Source organism: Peromyscus leucopus, chromosome 2, assembly GCF_004664715.2.
Source record: "Peromyscus leucopus breed LL Stock chromosome 2, UCI_PerLeu_2.1, whole genome shotgun sequence".
Classification (NCBI taxonomy): domain Eukaryota; kingdom Metazoa; phylum Chordata; class Mammalia; order Rodentia; family Cricetidae; genus Peromyscus; species Peromyscus leucopus.
Window position 1 is genome coordinate 92376469 of NC_051064.1, and position 17460 is coordinate 92393928.

The following is a 17460-nucleotide window of genomic DNA, read 5'->3' on the forward strand; positions in this document are numbered from 1 at the left end:
CTGGTTCCAAACTCAGAAATCTACCTGCCTCTGCCTCCCAAGTGCTGGGATTAAAGGCACGTACCACCACACACTGCTGTTTTTTGTTTGTTTGTTTAAGAAATGTCCATACTCTTTTGTATAGGGGCTACACTAAGAATTCACAAGTCTAACAAATTCCCATGTCTTCAGATGTTGCTGGTCAAAAAAGAACCATAAGTAATTGGAGGGCAATAATTGGTGTCTTTGGGACATTGGATTTCATTAAACAAGTTAACTATGGATTTCATGACAATGCTTCTGTTTACCACACCTGCACTATTCTTATCCCAACTGCTTATTTTTCATTTCTATTTTCTTCTCCTTTCATACAGCTTTCACAGAAAAGGGAATGCATGAACTGTAATAATTAAAAACAAGTGGACTTTCCTTCTTGTCTTACTAAATCATCAGGCTTGAAACTAGCTACTACAAATTTTATTTCATTGTAAGATACAAAGAACAAGCAAGACCCCACCAAAACAGATCTTTGAATAATATTGTCCCAGTGAAATAAGAAATACTGGAACCGAGGTCACAGATGAGTGGCTCCTGCAATCACATGGAGTCAAATGAAGTTCTTGGGTTTGACAAGGAATGTTCATGGTTGCCTCCCACTTGTGCTCAGTTTTGACCAGATGCCTGGAGTGTAGTCTCACTGTACTTCTGGTTGGGCTTCTCCCTGTTCTCTTCAGGCAGAAAGAAAAACAGAGAAAGTTAAAAGGATGTGGTTTGTGTGGGCATTCCTTATCTCATAGTTCAGACTCGTGTGTTAGAGTACGTACAGGAAAGAAGGAGAATGTGAGTCAGATACCCTGACAATATATTTACTGCTACTAAAAGAGTGACATGTTTCGATCCACCTTGTTCTGACTAATCCTAACCTACCATCAAAAGTCCATGGTACAGAACTCTGTGTGTATAGATTTATTTATAACTATTTTTAGCATATCAATAAAGTTTTCTACCATTTATACATAATTAAGGAAGGAGGTTTTAAGGCTAAATAATAATAATGCTAAAGGCATTATTTCTTTACCAGCTCATCTGCCTCTCTCCCAAAGAATACTTAGTAAAATGTAAGTGAGCAGAAGCTTTTTATTAGGCAACATAAAACCCTTTATTATTTATAAGACATTAAAATATTGTCTTTTTAAACAGTTGCTTTTTATTAGTAATGCATTTCTTGTCATGTACCACACAGTTTCATGCACACACAAAAATATCTAGACTCTTTTTAAGTTACCACTTTGACTCTTTGTTAATCATTGTTATCTTGGCAGATACTTTCTGTTATATATTGACTTTACATTGAATTCTTTAAAAAATTAAAGCCTCAAACAAGACCCAATGATAATTATGAAGGGATCCATCTCCTGTCATGCAGCACTAATGACCTTTAACTTTCCCAAGCAATTCACTCTAAAAATAAGACAGAGAAAACCCATATGATTGAAGGAGCCAGATAAGATATCCTGTTACCATTTACCTATCTATTAACATCTGTCAATCAGCTCTCCTTCTGGGAGTGGATAAGATAAAGGGAAGAGAGAAAGGGGAAAAGAGGAGAGAAAGAAGGAGAAATTTTAAAGGCAGTTGATACTTTAGAAAAGATAGAATAAAAGGCAAAACATTTGAATAATTTTGCTATTAACAACAAAGTTCCTTGTTTTGAATTTTCAAAGTCTAAAGTGCTAGTCAGAATTGAATTAATTATTGTTATGCCTAATTATTTCATTGAGTAAACTGAAGTTTTTGTGCTAAAGATTTACTGGCTTAAAATGAAGTTTAGAATTCCATTTTTCATGAATGTGATAAATATTTATTGTAAAAGTGTTTGTTTTCCCTCTGTTGTGGTCAACTTTCCTGAAGGAAATCAAGAAAAAGCAAAAAACCACAACTCTATCTTCAACATTTCAACCTGGAAAAGCAACAGGTTTGAGTATAATGACATAAATAATCATTACATTTAGAAAAATGGGTCAAGAAGTGGCAAGAAGCAGCCAGTGGGGTCAAAGAGACTCAGCTACTGTTACTCAAGTCCTAACAGGAGAGAGCTTTGGAAAGTAGGAACAGAGTGATAGCAATAGTGAGATGAGTTGAAAGGAAAAAAAACTCAGAAGGTGATAGACCTTTGTAGTTGGCAAACATGAGTGAGAATTGTCCAGAAGTAGAGCTAATTCATAAACTAGTTAGTCTGAGTGGTGTGGACTCGTCAGAGTGAGCAGATGGGGAATTGCAGGACACTCTCCCAAACCTTAGACATGGAAAGATCTAATCACAGTTGTTTAAGATAAGGATTTGAAGGAAGTGTCCTAGGTCTCAAGAGAACTAAAAATGTCTGTAGGCAAAAGGAGGAAGCAGAAGATGAAAGCAAAGGTGTAAATACTAGAGAAAAGCAACTGGATTTGTGAACTTACATGCAAAGTGCAGGAAGACTCCCGTTGTCAGATATTGGAGGGACAAGGGACAAAGTGAGTAGAAAGAAAGAAAACCATGGATCCAAAGAAATTGGGGGTAGAAAAAAATTGAGACCAGAGGGACTTGTAAAGGTGGGGTTTCTAAGCAGTCTTGGAGTTGAGGAAATCTCTAACCCTGAGTTCTTACGGGGAAACTTGTCATCCACAACCCTACAGGGAATTAGTGAAAATGTGATGGAGTCAATGAGCATGAACTTGTAACAACACTACAGGGCTTGGTTTCTGGGGACAGAGAATCCAAATGAAAGGCAAGGTGGTTTCACCAAGGGGGCAGTTGATGCTGAGGTCATGACTGCATTGTCTCACTGATAGAAAGCAGTCATTTGGGATGAGATGCCAACAAAAGTACCATGAGAGTAGGGGGTTCAAAGACCTTTGAAGTGTTTATAGAGAAAGTAACAATGAAAATAAACTTAGTTAATATGAGGTAGCTTCCTATTGAAAGACAAAAATCTTTCAATAAACTGTTCCTGGTGATCCAATTGGGTCTATCTCAGCTTGAGCCCCTGTGAACTTAGAAATGATTTATATATATGCTCCCTTAACTGGGACAAATCAAAGAGGCTGTGGCTTTGGATAAAGGCACCTCATTTGTTGACAAAATTCCTATGTGAGCTGGGGTGAGGGATTTCAGTTCCAGAGGCTGAAGCTTCCTGGAGGATGCAACAGCAAATTGTGACAGAAATAGCACAGAGTAGACCATTCTGTTCAGACTCCCAAGAAGGTTTCTGTCTGGATGGACTTTACCTCAGAAAGGCAAAATAATAAAGAACAGGTGTCTTCTGTGCGATATGCAATGATGATTTCCATTAAATCCACTGTGGGCCTTCTAGATAATTGTATCCATTTCAGGAAGGAAATCACTTGGGCTCATCAAGTTTAAGGAACTTGTCCAAGTTTACATGGTCACTAATCAGAATTCACACCTGATTCTCTTTCGTACCAAGATTCCTGTCTTTGCAAACACACCCCCCGCCCCGGCCCCTTGGGCTTCATTCAGTGTGTTCATCTGTAAAAGGAAGGCATCTACTACATGGTTCCTCATGTCTACTTGTTCTCCAGCTTCACACTCATGATTTTACATAGATAGAGACATAATAACCATTGGGGTGCAGGGAGATGGAAACACTCAGTATGACTTACTTTAGAATGCATTGTCCTGGGGACTGGACCTGCCTGGACTGAATCTACCAGGTTGAACTCAATCCTCGGGGGAGTCTTTGCCCTGGAGGAGATGAGAATTGGGGGTGGGCTGGGGGGAAGGCGGGGGGAGGGGGAGGGGGAGAACAAGGGAATCCGTGGCTGATATGTAAAATTAAATTAATAAATAAATTTAAAAAATGAAAAAAAGAATGCATTGTCCTAATTTAACACCATCTTTTTTTTCCCTCATTTTGTTTGCTTTTTCTTTTTATTTATTCTTTGTGCCTTTCACACCATGCATCTCAATCCTATTCATTTCCCACCCCTTCCTATCAGTACTCTGCCCTTGCAACCTCACCCCCCTCAAATAAAATAAAACAAAATTTAAGAAATAAAAAGAGGGGGAAAAATCTCACCATGGAAGCTGTAGTGTGACATAGTGAGTCACGCAGTAAACCCTTTTATCTATGTATCTCTGTGTGCACGTGTTCACTGCAAAGAGTCATTGGTCTGGTTGAGGCCTCTGGTTTCTGATGCACTATTGATGCTGGACCATCACTGGGACTCCTCTCATAGAGATTCTGCAGCTTTGGGTCTGCTGGACTGGCCCCTTCACATGCTCCCCCAGAACATAGATGGGGTGAATGTTGGGGTGGGCCAACACATAACCCTGGTTCTGGGCCTGGGCAGTCGCAGGGTTGGTCAGCCCGACAGCTCTTCCCTGTCATCACCCTCAGGGTGAACTCTCCTGCATTGTCCATGTTAGTTCACCCCTTGCAGTGATGAGCAAGGGGCAGGGCTGGTGTCTTGCTTTCACATCTTCAGAGTTGGCTCTCCCACACCTGTATTTTCAGGGCCAGCTCTACTGTGTTGCCCATGTGATGATGTAGAGGCCACTCTCCTAAGTGCTGCAGTTGGTGAGGGGCAGGGACAGCTCTCTCACTTCTATGATCTCAGGGCCAGCTGTCCCACCTGCCTCAGGCATTGAGGGGCGGGAGGAAGGGACATATCTCCCGCCCCCCCCGCCCATGCTTGTGTTCTCGGGGCTGACTTACCTGTGTCCTCATTAACAGGGTTAGATTTGCTGTGCTGCCCAGATGAAATGCAGGCCCCGTTTTCCTAAGTGTTGGAGCTGGTAAAGGGGAGGGTCAGCCATAGGAGTAAGGGAGGAGGGCATCTTTCCCTTGCCCCATCACCACAGTGCAGACAAGGGAGGTGGTACCAGCTATGCCCCCTCACGCTCTCAGGGCTGGTTCACCTGTACCCATATCTACAAAGCCAACTCTACTGTACTGCCAGGCAGGGCTCATTCTCCTGAGTGCTGCAGCTGGTGAGGGGTTGGGTCAGGTGCCCCACCTGCTGCAGGTGTCGAGGGGCAATGGGAAGAGGGCATCTTTCCCTCACCCATGCTACCACATGGCAGGCAAGAGGGGCATAACCTGCTCTCCCATTCTCACACCCTCACGGCCATCTTGGCCATGCCCCTGCAAACATGGTCAGATCTATTGTGCTTCCCAGGTGAGATGTAGGACCCTCTCTCCTGAGTGCTCCAGCCCGGGAGGGGCAGGACCAACTTTGTATAGCCCTATCCTCTCAGCCTTTGGTAGTATCAGGAGTCTCAGACATCAACACAGACTATGGCTGCATCATGGCCATGAACCTAGGCATGGGCCCCTTCAGCAGCTGGACCCAGACATCACTATGGTCCTGGGTGGCAATCAAGCCACCCACCTCAGCCTGCTCCTCACCGCTTCCAACTCTTAAGGTATGCCTCTGTCTACACGAAATCAATCTCTCTCTCTCTCTCTCTCTCTCTCTCTCTCTCTCTCTCTCTCTCTCTCTCTCTCTCTCACTCTCTCTCCCACCCCCATAATACACTATATATTTGCTCACCATAATAGTGCCCCATCTGCCCAGGACAACAAGGCGCCAAGTGGGCTATGTTTCCTCCTCGAAGCCCGAGGCAGTCCTGCGTGTGTGTCTCCTGGCCCCACTCAGTCCGTCATCAACAACACCATCTTCTAAATGTGTAAGAACATATGTCTAAGTTGAAGGTTACAGAAAGATACTTCCTCAGAGTATGTAAAATATATGAATTACACAAAATTTAGTATGAACACTGAGTATTCATTTCATCCACACTTTGAAAACAGATGTCATTAAAAGTTAAATTAAAATTATACAATGCAATAAAAAGCATATGAATTACTGATACCTCTGTTTAAAACACCAACCAGCTTCCATTTTGACATGTTTCTTTTCACTGATTGACAGAATCAATCAGTGAAACAGAATTGTGAACATAGAACAAAAGATGAAGGAATAAACTAGTTAGATCATTCATCTCCAGTGATGGGTGACCATGAACAATAACATCCCAGGAAAATTCCATACTCAAAGCTGCTTCTAAATACAACATTAGACATAAAACAATTAGCCAGACTTGGAAGGCAAACTGTCCTTAAGAAAATCCCTATATGGACACCTTACTAACTATCATAATAATACTTATTTTCATTCATACTTCTAATATACAAAAAAAGATAATCATAATGTCTTGTCCACGTATATAGTCAAAGAAAAGGAGAGTGTGGGCTTTGTGTTTTGAAGAAAGCAAGAAAACAAATGGGGTGGAAGAAAGGAAGGGAGAAAAAAATAAACTTCTGTCAGCCTCTGATAAACTTCTGTCAGCCTCTGAATTCAGTTTTCAGGACATTTCTATTTTCTATTTAAATTACAAAATGGATATTGTCTTTTTAAGTTGTTACTCGTTTAGTAAAATTCTCATAATGAATTACTGTTGATCTTTTATTGTTTTGTAAATGATGGCATGTCTGTTTCCACTATTTATGGATCTGTGTCTATTAATAGTTTGTACAATCAATATATCTGACAGAAAATTCATAATGCTATTCCCCGAACTGTGACATAAAAGTATTCTTATACAGTGTCCCCAGAAAATAATTTCAGTTATTAAATTAGAAATAGAACAAGACAACTACTATGTAGTTGGTAATATTTAGCTAAAATTTTGCTTGACACCTAAATGAAACATCAGAATTTAAAACTGAAATGTTTTCCTCTTTTCCTTGCTATCAGGAGGCTAAGCATAACTTGCCACTGATATTTAAAGTGTTTAGGTAAATTATTTACATCTTTAAAATCTCCAAATGATTCAGCTAACTCTCAATCATCCTCAAAGACAGCATTCCACTGTGCAGTATAAGAGCTTAATTTGTTCAGTTTTCCTACTCCACAGCCTGCCAAGCCATGGGTTGAAGACCAGATTTGCCTAAACCCGCAGAAGGAAAGACGCCCCACATGCCGCACAAGGAGCGGGCAGTTTTTGTTCTAGTTGGCTTTTGGAGGGGGGTGGGTAGTCATGTGTCCAGGTCTCTGAACTTTCTTACTTACCTGGAACTAGAATTTTTTTTGTCTCAGAATATTAGTGCACAGCTATGATCTGACTTGGTTCTGGCAAGTTTTGTGTATGCCGAGAAGTCAATATTCCATGACATATTTGGGAAACATAGGTCTGTAGATCTGTGTGAAAACTTAGCAGAGCATTTAATAACATCATCTGTATTTCCTGTTTCTTTGTTTTATCACAAGTTAATTTATCTTTTAATAGAAAAAAACCAGGTCAAGTTGGTCATAAAATGTGCAAGCAAATCTAAATCCCTGAATATGGGAAGAATATTCATAAGTGAGTAATAGTTATGACTTATTCTTTCTTTCATGCCTACTTGCTTAGTCACTTGTGATTAAGCCTTAATCAACTTGGAACAGAGTTACTGTAAATATAGATAAATACACCAAATTAAATACTGAATGAAACATCAACTGCTGCATGATTTTATCACAAAGGCAAGGTACAACTCATCTCTTCCTTTCTTCTAAGCAAATGACCTGAATATTATGAGGTATCCACTCTCATCTAAAATTTATCATCCTAGTCATCCATCGTTTCTATCAAGTTTTATTCTTTGATAAAATCCCATGATTTTGCCCTTCAAAATGGGTAGGAACAAACCTTGGAATATTTCATCTTTATGACACTACTGAAAATGTTGTATTCAGTTTTAGTGCTTTTATTCATTTAGATAAGTAACATAAACAAAACAATGGGATTCTTGGCTTTTATAGTATCACTTCTGTGTGTGTGTGTGTGTGTGTGTGTGTGTGTGTGTGTGTGCATGTGTGTACTAGTGCACAGAAAGGGATCATAGGACAACTTGTGGGAACTGTTTTTTTCCTTCCACCATGGGTTCCTAGGCTCCAGCTCAGGTCATTGACTTGTGCGGTTAGTGATCTACAAGCTGAGCCTGCCTGTCTTTATGTTGTTGCTTTTTAGTTGGCTGTTTTTGAAATTGAGCTTCGGTTTTCAAAAGCAATTTGAAACATTTGTGTATATTTTCCTAATTACTTAGAAGAGATTCTTGAATATCTGACTTTTCAAGCAACATAGTATTTATAATACACTCTTGCAGGTCTAGCACAGAAGTGGGTTTTTCTATATGGAAGAGATTCCCTACAATTTTTCATCTGATGATTATGGTTTCCGTGGCTTCTCTGAAACATTCCAGGAGTGAAATGTGAGTCCCAGACAGCAGCGTTGTGATTATGGATGTTATGAAGAAGTGCACCGACACTGGATTCACTTCCAGATTGTCAGGGCAGGAGTTCTAAGTGGAAATATCTCCAAATTGTTCGAAATTTCATTATTTTCTTTGTTTTGGTTGTCTGAAAGTGAAAATAAAATGCTGATGGGAAAGAAAAGGAAGATAAATCACTTTTGAATATAATTGACACTTAATAGAACAGAATAAATTTTCTATTTTATAATATGCTAAAGCAAAAGCCAAAAGTGATCTCTACAATGAGGCTGATATGGTTTAATTGTTTTTAAAAAAAAACTTCATTGTAAGCAGTTTTACCACATTTACAATTTTTTAGAGTTCAATTACTTTTAAATAAATGGGCAAATTTACCTTTCTACTTTTAAGTTTTTTCTGCCAGCAATTTTAAAAAATAGAAGAGGAAATTAAACTCTGTGTCTTTCAGTAACAAACTTTTGATGCTAAAAAACAATATTGCTGGAATAAATCATAAATAATTCACATTTACTCAGGATAAAACTTTCCTACACATTACCAGAGTGAAGTGTTAGGTTTTGAATTATCTCTCATTGAGGATAACTTCTAATACCAAGCCAGACTTGAAACTTTTAATAAAAATATGGTTATACATGATTTAAAACTGCAATTATGGGACTGGAAAGATGGCTCAGTAGTTAACAATACTGGGTTCAATTCCCAGCCAACCACACGACAGACAGTTCACAACTGTCTGTGGCTCCAGTTCCAGAGAATCTGGCATTCTCACACAGATATCATGCAGGCAAAACCCCAGTGTACAAAAATAAATAAATGAATTTTAAAAACTCCAGTTATTTTACATATGCATGTACCTTTTAAGTTAATGTTGTTTTCACTCTAATTATTTCTAATTCGTTTGACTTGAGCTTTTCTAACTTTTCTAAGATATAACTACTTCACTTAATCTGGTAAATACAGAAGTTCTGTTCTATCATGGTGTGGGAAACTGGAGAAGCTTCTTAACACTAGTGTAGCCTTTCCTGAACTACTCTGGACTCAGTGTAACAAGCAAAGACAACAGGACATGCAGGCTCATGACTTGACTCTCGACAGTCTGCTGCAGAGATGCCAGCAACCCTGTAGACTGCAGTGTGCTCCACGGACAACTGCCGGATTTAGTCCTGGAAAAGTGACTCCGGGCCTAAGTTTCTCCGTGGAGAATTCTCTGTCGAGAATTCTCCGTCTAGAAAATCGATTTCAGTCCTGAAAGTAATAGTCTTCAAATTTTCTGTACCCTTTGAATAATCTAATATTTTAATCAAGACATAAATGTTATAAATTATGTTTTCCAGTTTAATTCATTAATTTTCTAATTATTTTAAATTTTTTAATAACATTGTATTTTTTTTAATGTACAACGTGATGGCTTGACGTACACAAGCCACTGTGGAATGGCTAAAATATAATTGACAAGTTCACTAACTAGTTGTTTTCATAGTGAGAGTATAGCATACTTTAATATTAATTTAATATTTAATATTGTTTGTTTGACTATTTATTGTTTTTTTTTTTTTTCGAGACAAGATTTCTCTGTGTAACAGCCCTGGCTGTCCTGGAACTCACTTTGTAGACCACGGTGACCTCGAACTCACAGAGATCACCTACTTCTGTCTCTAACTCCCAGGTGCTGGGATTAAAGGCATGTGCTACCACTGCCTGGCTTTTTATATTAATCTTTTTTAAATGAAATTATTCCACAATTTTAAATACTTGTTATGAAATTTAGATAACATAGTGATTTGGTCCCCCATCAATAATACTAAAAACAAAAATTGAGAAATGAGATCTTCATAGAAATTGCAATTTTATATCTTCCTCTTATTTTTTTAGTTCGTTTTCCTTTCTCACTAGATTATATACTAGTTTGATAGGAATTTATTCACATAATATTATTTTACCTTTGAATGATATGAGTTGGTAACTATATTTTTCTAAGAAAAATATAATTAAGTTTAATTTTAATTTTTCCAATAGTTTTTCAATGTTAAAATATTTATAATGTGTTACGTTATAATTCTGTTAGTAAATTGTTTATCAAATACATTCTATTAATAGATTATGTTCAATATAATTACATAAATATGAAAAATGATAAATTAATAAATGAAAACCAACAATGAGCATATTTCAAGGAGATGGATGTGTCTGAGTGTTTTCTACCTATAGGTCTGTGTATGAATGTTATTTATTGCTAGAATAAGTTAAAGTTTAGCATTAATTCTATTCTTTTCTCTTTTTTAAATTTTTAAATGTTTTTTCCTTTTATTGAAAATAGATTCTTTCCACACATAATATATCCTGATTACAGTTTCCCCTTCCTCTACTCCTCCCAGTTCCTCCCCACCTCTCCTCCCATCCAGATTCACTCCCTTTCTGTCTCACATTGGAAAGAGACAATGAAATACAACAAAGTAAAATATAATCAGATAAAAGAGTAACTATCACATTGAAGTTGGACAGGACAAGCCAACAGAAGAAAACAAGCCCAAGAGAAGGCACAGGAATCAAAGCCCCATTGGTTTGTACACTCAGGAATCCCATAAAAGCACTCAACTGGAAGCCGTAGTGTATGTACACAGAGGACCTGGTGGAGACCTGTGCAGGTCCTGTACATGCTGCTGTCTCTGAGTTCACATGAGCTCTGCTCATGTTGATTTAGAAGGACTTGTTCTGGTGTCCTCCATCCCCTCTGACTTTTACACTCTCTACCTCTTCTTCCATGGGGTTCCCTGAGCTCTGAAGGGAGGGCTTGGATAGAGATATCCCATTTAGGGCTGAATGTTCCAAGTTCTCTCACTCTCTAATGTCTCACTGTGGGTCTTTGTATTGCTCCCATTTGCTGCGGGAGGAAGCTTTTTTTGATGGTGGTTTAGCAAGGCATTGATCTATGAGTATAACATCTAATTCTATTCTTATTTAACATTTTAATTGAGATAAGTGTTTAAAACATCCCTTTGTAGATGCAAATAGAGGTATTTTATTATAGGTGTAATGCAATCTTTGGATCTTTGCACAATTTTTGTGTACCAAATTACATGTTTACCTACCATGCAAAAAATTAGTTTTGAAGATCTATCAACTGGAATTTGTTCAGTATCCATTCATTTGTGTGGAGAGAAAATAATTGACACGGATATGAAATTCTTTCACTTTCCACACACAGCAGCAGTCATATGATATTGTCACTCATCCATACATTTAGTATCACTGCTGGTGTGCTCACTCAGGGGGAAATCCTAACAAAATCCCAAGTGTGTGAAAAGAATGACTCTTCTTATGGCATCAAAATAGCAACCTCAATAGGAATGCTTTTCCCACAAATCCCTCTCTTATGGAATTTGAGGGAAATGCATGTCTCTACAACATTCTTAACACTCTACATGGCTTTGAGAGGTCTTGGTGAACTCCTGTATGAATACTTTGGTTGAGGACCATTGTCTTGAAGCAACTGTGGTCCACTAGACACTTAAAAATAATTAAAGAATGCCTGAATAGAAAGATGGGCCATTTTTGTTGCTTTAAAACTGATGGTCTTTCTATAATATTTTATTAAGTGAATGTTTCTTATAATTTTACCAAATAGGTGCCCAACCAAAATCAGTGTAGTTAGTGAGAGAGGCTTGGATTTAAGAGTCTAAAAGTCTGGTTTTAATCATTAACTCTTTTTCTAGCTGGCTATCTGCCTGTAGAAAACTCGGTATACTTTACTGCACCTCAGTTTTCCCATTTAAAGATTAGACAAGACTAGCATTTCCTAAAGTTAAATTACATGATTTGACTAGGTACATGTACACACTTGGTTTATTATCAGGAAAAATAATCAGCGCACTGAATCCATAACCTTGAATACATTTTTTAGAAGGCATCTAAAGTGAATAATTTGGGGTTTATTTCAAAGAGAATTTATTTAAAAATCAAATAGCTATATATGTATTATGAAAAATTAGTAAAGGTGAGAAATACTAGAATTATAAGTAGTGTCAGTATTACATGATTTTATGAAAATCATTTAGAAAAAGTTTAAAAAATGGTGAGGGAGAGAAAAAGGGACCATAAGAATAACATATATTTCTACACAGTCTCATAAAATGCCATAGTCATGAATGGCAACTATTAACCAGCATAAGAAACTCCAAAAGGCAAGTTCAGGCATATTACCCAACTAAGCACTCATGGATAGATGTTTTCAAGACAGAAGACCAATTATGCAAGTCAGACTTCCTGAACCTTCTTTCGTGAGCTAAAAACCTTCTCTCTGTCCACACAGCCAAGGGTGTGGAAATCTGATATAATTACCCAGGCAGGGCTGGCAAATAAAACTGACCACAAAATGTGGAAGACTGAGCTATACACCTACGTCAGCTACCTTCCCTAGTCAGATTGTCCAGGCAACCTGTTAACCCTTTCCATTCCTTGCCTGTGCTGACACAGCCAATCCCAGTGCTGAACTTTTAATTAAGATAGCTTACCTGTAAATAAATGGAGTTTTCCATATCAGTAAAAAATAAAATAAAATAAAATCATCCTTTAAAAAGAGATCCATTACTCGAAGTTTTAAAAAAATAGATTGAATTAATATTAGCTTCATTTATCTTTTGTTTATACAATTTCCTTGAAATTTTAGTAAAATAGCAGGCATAAGATGAAACTTTAAACCTTTTCCCCTTCTTACATTAATCCTTCCTTAAAGAAAAACAGAGTAAGTTTTCATTAACATAAAAAGCCTAATCTCTCTCTCTCTCTCTCTCTCTCTCTCTCTCTCTCTCTCTCTCTCACACACACACACACACACACACACACACACACACACACAGAGAGAGAGAGAGAGAGAGAGAGAGAGAGAGAGAGAGAGAGAAGCCACAAATACTAACAAGACTATCAAAACAGTAGAAAATGAAATGTAATGAGTCCTTGTTATAAAGTAGGCTAATTTAATTCACCAATGGTTTTTCTCTTATATTCTAATTTTAAAAATCACTGCATTTGCTACAATCCTAAACATTTCTTGGATTCCAAATACCTTTTCTCTAAATAACCATAGAAACTCTTTGCTATTTTACAGATTGTTGTTTTATTGTTTTCTCCAATACAACCTTGTGGGATAAGGACTCCTGGAGAAAAATCTTATAATTTCTCTAAATATTTTCTCTTTCTGAAAAAGTTCAAAATGTTAAGAAAACAAAATAACTAGAGGCTGCCATTATATTAGTGCCGAGGAGTTTGCACACGCAGTGCCGTGATCCATGCTGCTTTACTTTACAGATCTGTCTGGGCTTCTCTGAGGTTATTCTTGGAATCCTGCAGTCATGGCCTGGGTATTGAAGCTGTATTGATCTTTTACTGAAGGATTTTCTTCTATTTCACATCATCTTCCTACTAATGGTTCCCATTTCATATTTCCTGGATGAACCAGTACTCAAGCATGCTCTTTCCAAATGGGCTTTGATAGCAGATGGCAGGTCAAATCCCTCAGGAAGCAAAGATCAAAAGAAATGGTTGGAAGTTTTCCAGTTAACTATGAGTAATCGTGAGGTCATCTGGATGATACATAAACCCATTCACATCACCTCTCCTTCAAATTCCCATTATTAATCAGCATGGCAAGCCATAAGAAAAAAAAAAAAAAAAAAAGAATACCAGGCTGTCTGGAAGGAAAGACCGAGCAGGAAGCATGGTGCTCTAACACGAGCAGGCGATTCTACTGTCAATGCAGTCCTGGAGGGCTCCGGTTTCAGCGTTTACCAGCACTGCAAACATCCCGAAGTTTCCTGAGCCACTAGTGATAGCTCTATATTCTTCTAACTAGCCACGCACAGTGAACGCTTAAATGCAAAGTGCCTGAGGATTCCGCTGCCAAGAGCAAGCAGATTGCCATTCTGAACGTGAATGTGGCCGTGAGCTGCAAGCACTGTGAATGCTGGTCTGTAAAACCCCACATGCAAATAGTCCAGGGCTGTACCAGAAGATAAGGGCAGCAAGGCTGTGTTCACAGCCAGGGGAAAAAAGGAGCTTATGGCCAAGAGGAAGTTAGATAACGCTAATGCAGCACACTTGGAAAAGCCTTTTCATATTACTGCATCTGCTCTGCAGCATCTCTGGGCAGCAGAGGATGGCATATTTTATTCTCTTTTTTTTTTGTTCCAAAACGGGAAATAATCTGTATTTAGAACATTATTTGTATTGTCTTACTTAGAGCTTATATGAAGCTTAAGAGATCTTCACCATTAACCCTATTTTAATGACCAAATAAATGATTGGAGGAATCAAGCTTAACAGTCACATTGCTGGTAAGAGATTCCAGAACAGTCCTTTTGACTCCAGGTTCCTTTAGCACCAAACTACATTTAGTTCATTAAAACTTGAGTTGCCCAGGTTTCTAATCTCAGTCCTATCTCTACTACTAAGTCCAAAGCCCTTTATTTTCCACATCTACACTTCATCTACTATTAAATCTGGTGATGGATTTTTTTATTAAAATAAATATAGATTCTTCCTTTCTAAGAAACACTAATGTGGAATTATTTCCCTACAGTGGTTTCCATGCAGAAAAAAAAAAAAGTGTATTTCTCAGGCATAAATACTTTCTGAGCACCCACCACCTACCCCATATTGTGTTAGCACTTGTGAGCTCCCTAAAAGCTGATAGCTTGTGGAATTCCCAACAGCAACGTATTTCTCCAAAACCAGCAAAAGTAGACACTCACAAACTTTTGGGGTTACTCATAACCTGTTTGTGTTTACTTTTAAGAGGTTAAGAGGTGTACAGACGCAAAATTATTCCATTTCTTTTTGTGCTGTTCAAGGAGAGACAATATGAGCCCAGCTTCCTGATGTTGAATCATATGACTTGAACCAGAGGTCAGGTAAAGCAGTGGTCACCTTCAGGTTCCAACCTGCAAAACAGCCCACCTCAGGAAGACTCGTCATCCAGGGAAGTGAGTGTGCCAGACACCACAAACCCAGACTTGCTGCTGGAGGCCCCTCGAGCCAAACAGCCGCACAGCCAGTAAAGGGTGGTGGGAGGTAGGAAGCAAGCTCCGGGCTGGCAAGGGGGCCCAGTGAGTCACTTCTTTGATGTGGAGTGCTTATTACAAACAGAGCAAAGGTGAGCAAGCATTTCCTTCCCTGACTACTGAGACTACTGGGGCAACAGCCCCTTGGTGTAGGAAACTGAGTCACGGGCTAGGAAGGCTTCAGAGTTCCAGGAGAGGAAAATGCTTGTTTATAGTCTAACGTCAATTTTACTAAGATGTATCTTGTCATTCTGATAAAATTACAGTCTGCCGTGTGAGTATAAACCAGTTTTCTATTTATTTAGAAAACATTTTCTCACTGTTTTCCTTTCTTAGCAGGGATGCTCATTGAGAGGTCTAAACATTCAACAGGCTCCTTTATCAGAACTGATTATTTAAAGAAATACATTAATTTTGTAATTCCAACACTAGGAAGGTAGAGGCAGGAAGATCAGAAGTTCAAGGTCTTTCTCAGCTAAATGGCATGTTCAAGGCCAGCCTGGGCTATAAAAGACCCTGTCAAAGAAAATGGGGCTGGGAGGAAGAAAAGAACATGAATTCGTAACAATGGCATCCGAAACACTGAATCACATGAGTCAGAATAATGATGTAGTAAGAGTTTCAGAGAAAGTACCTGTGTGAATTAACTTCTTTCCTTCCCAAAGATCAGGCTTAATATTACTTCTTTTGATCCCTTTTATAAATACATAATTTCTTAACCAGCAAAAAAAAAAAAATGCCTAAGTTTTAAACACTATTTTCCTGAGGCAGAACAGAGTAAGAGGCCCTATACTGAGTAGGGTAAACTTGATGGCCTTGTCATCCTTGGTTAAGGATTTCATCAAATTGCAGGCCATCAAACATCCTGGTATTTAGACGTCGACCATAGTTTGGTGTGCTTCATTTTGCCTGGCTAGGGCACTGTGCTTGCAGACACGCTCTGTGATTTCAGGGATGATTATATTTGTTACTTTCCACATCGCTGTCACAAACTCCCTAGCAGAAAGAACCTGATGGAGGGGGGCGTTTATTTTGGCTCCAGCTAGGGAAGGCCTGGGGTGGGGCGGGGGAGGCACGGAGTCAGGTGGTTCTGCTGTGATCGTCAAGCTTGCAGTAAGGCTTGCTCCCATCTTAGGAGAGCAGGAAGCAGCAGTGTAGAGCCGAAAACAGAGGTAAGTATAGTTTCCAAAGGTGGAACCCATGGCTGCTCACTGGGCCACAGTCCTAAAGGTTCCACAACCTTCTAAAAAACAGTGCTCTCTGTTGCAATTGCTGAAATATGTGAGCCTGACCATAGCAAAGACATCATTTGGTTACGAGACTTTATTAGAAAAAGTCTAGATGTTCCCTGCTGAAACCATATCATCACTCCTTCCATTCACGGTGCCACAGAATTTTCAGGGTAAGTAAGTCACAAAACTGAAAGCTCAAATCATAGGGGGAAAAAAAATGGCTTACAGACTCATCCATTTTCTTACTAATTGGCAAAAATAATAATAGTGAGAATGCCAGAGTCTGCTCTGGTCACCAGGAACATAGCAAAGAACAAATAAACTAGGGGATTTGTCTCTGATAAATTCACATTCTGTTGTAGGAAGTGACAGGAAGGAAAAACAAAATTTGTATGTGTTAATGGTAATAGGTGCTTTTGAGCAAAACCAATTAACATATGGGTAGTGAACAGGAAGATGGGGTGTCATTTCAAATGGGGTGCCCTGGGAAGTCTCACTAAGAAGGGTACATCACAATTATGGTAAACTTGGCTCTCAGTGACTACTGATATCCAAAAATTGTTCTGGACTGATGGTGAAATCCATCAGGTTTGAAAATGATCAAGTGGCCTACGTGAGAACAATTTTCTCATCATTAGGAAATGTATCTTATCCACACCTTGTGACTCAGATGGTATTAATTTTTATCTTCCTAACTCCGGTAGCCAAATGCAAGGACTGAGTCAGGCAAATACTTCCCTAATGAGTTGCAGAATGTACCCTTACTCACTATAATGCCACTAAAACCTGCAGACGTGTTCTTGGCAGTAGAAACTTGTGTCTGAGATATTTGCATATTTAGAGGAGTTTTTATTTCTCTAAAAGAACATGACTGAGAATCATTTTTATTGCTAACATGAAACATAGTAAGTCAAGT

The 17460-nt window shown here is 38.6% G+C and overlaps 1 long non-coding RNA gene across 3 annotated transcripts; it reads right to left on the reverse strand.

The window, feature by feature from the left end:
* Positions 1 to 449: 449 nt before the first annotated feature.
* On the reverse strand, positions 450 to 14263 carry LOC119087346. 3 transcript variants are annotated; one of them, XR_005090755.1, is made up of 5 exons: positions 13937 to 14263; positions 8177 to 8384; positions 7056 to 7195; positions 5535 to 5662; positions 450 to 707 (listed from the first exon to the last, which is right to left on the reverse strand). It is a non-coding gene; the product is annotated as an uncharacterized LOC119087346 (long non-coding RNA). The 3 variants fall into 3 exon arrangements; XR_005090753.1 differs by having other exon boundaries at positions 8177 to 8404; XR_005090754.1 differs by lacking the exons at positions 7056 to 7195; positions 8177 to 8384 and having other exon boundaries at positions 13937 to 14259.
* Positions 14264 to 17460: the final 3197 nt, after the last annotated feature.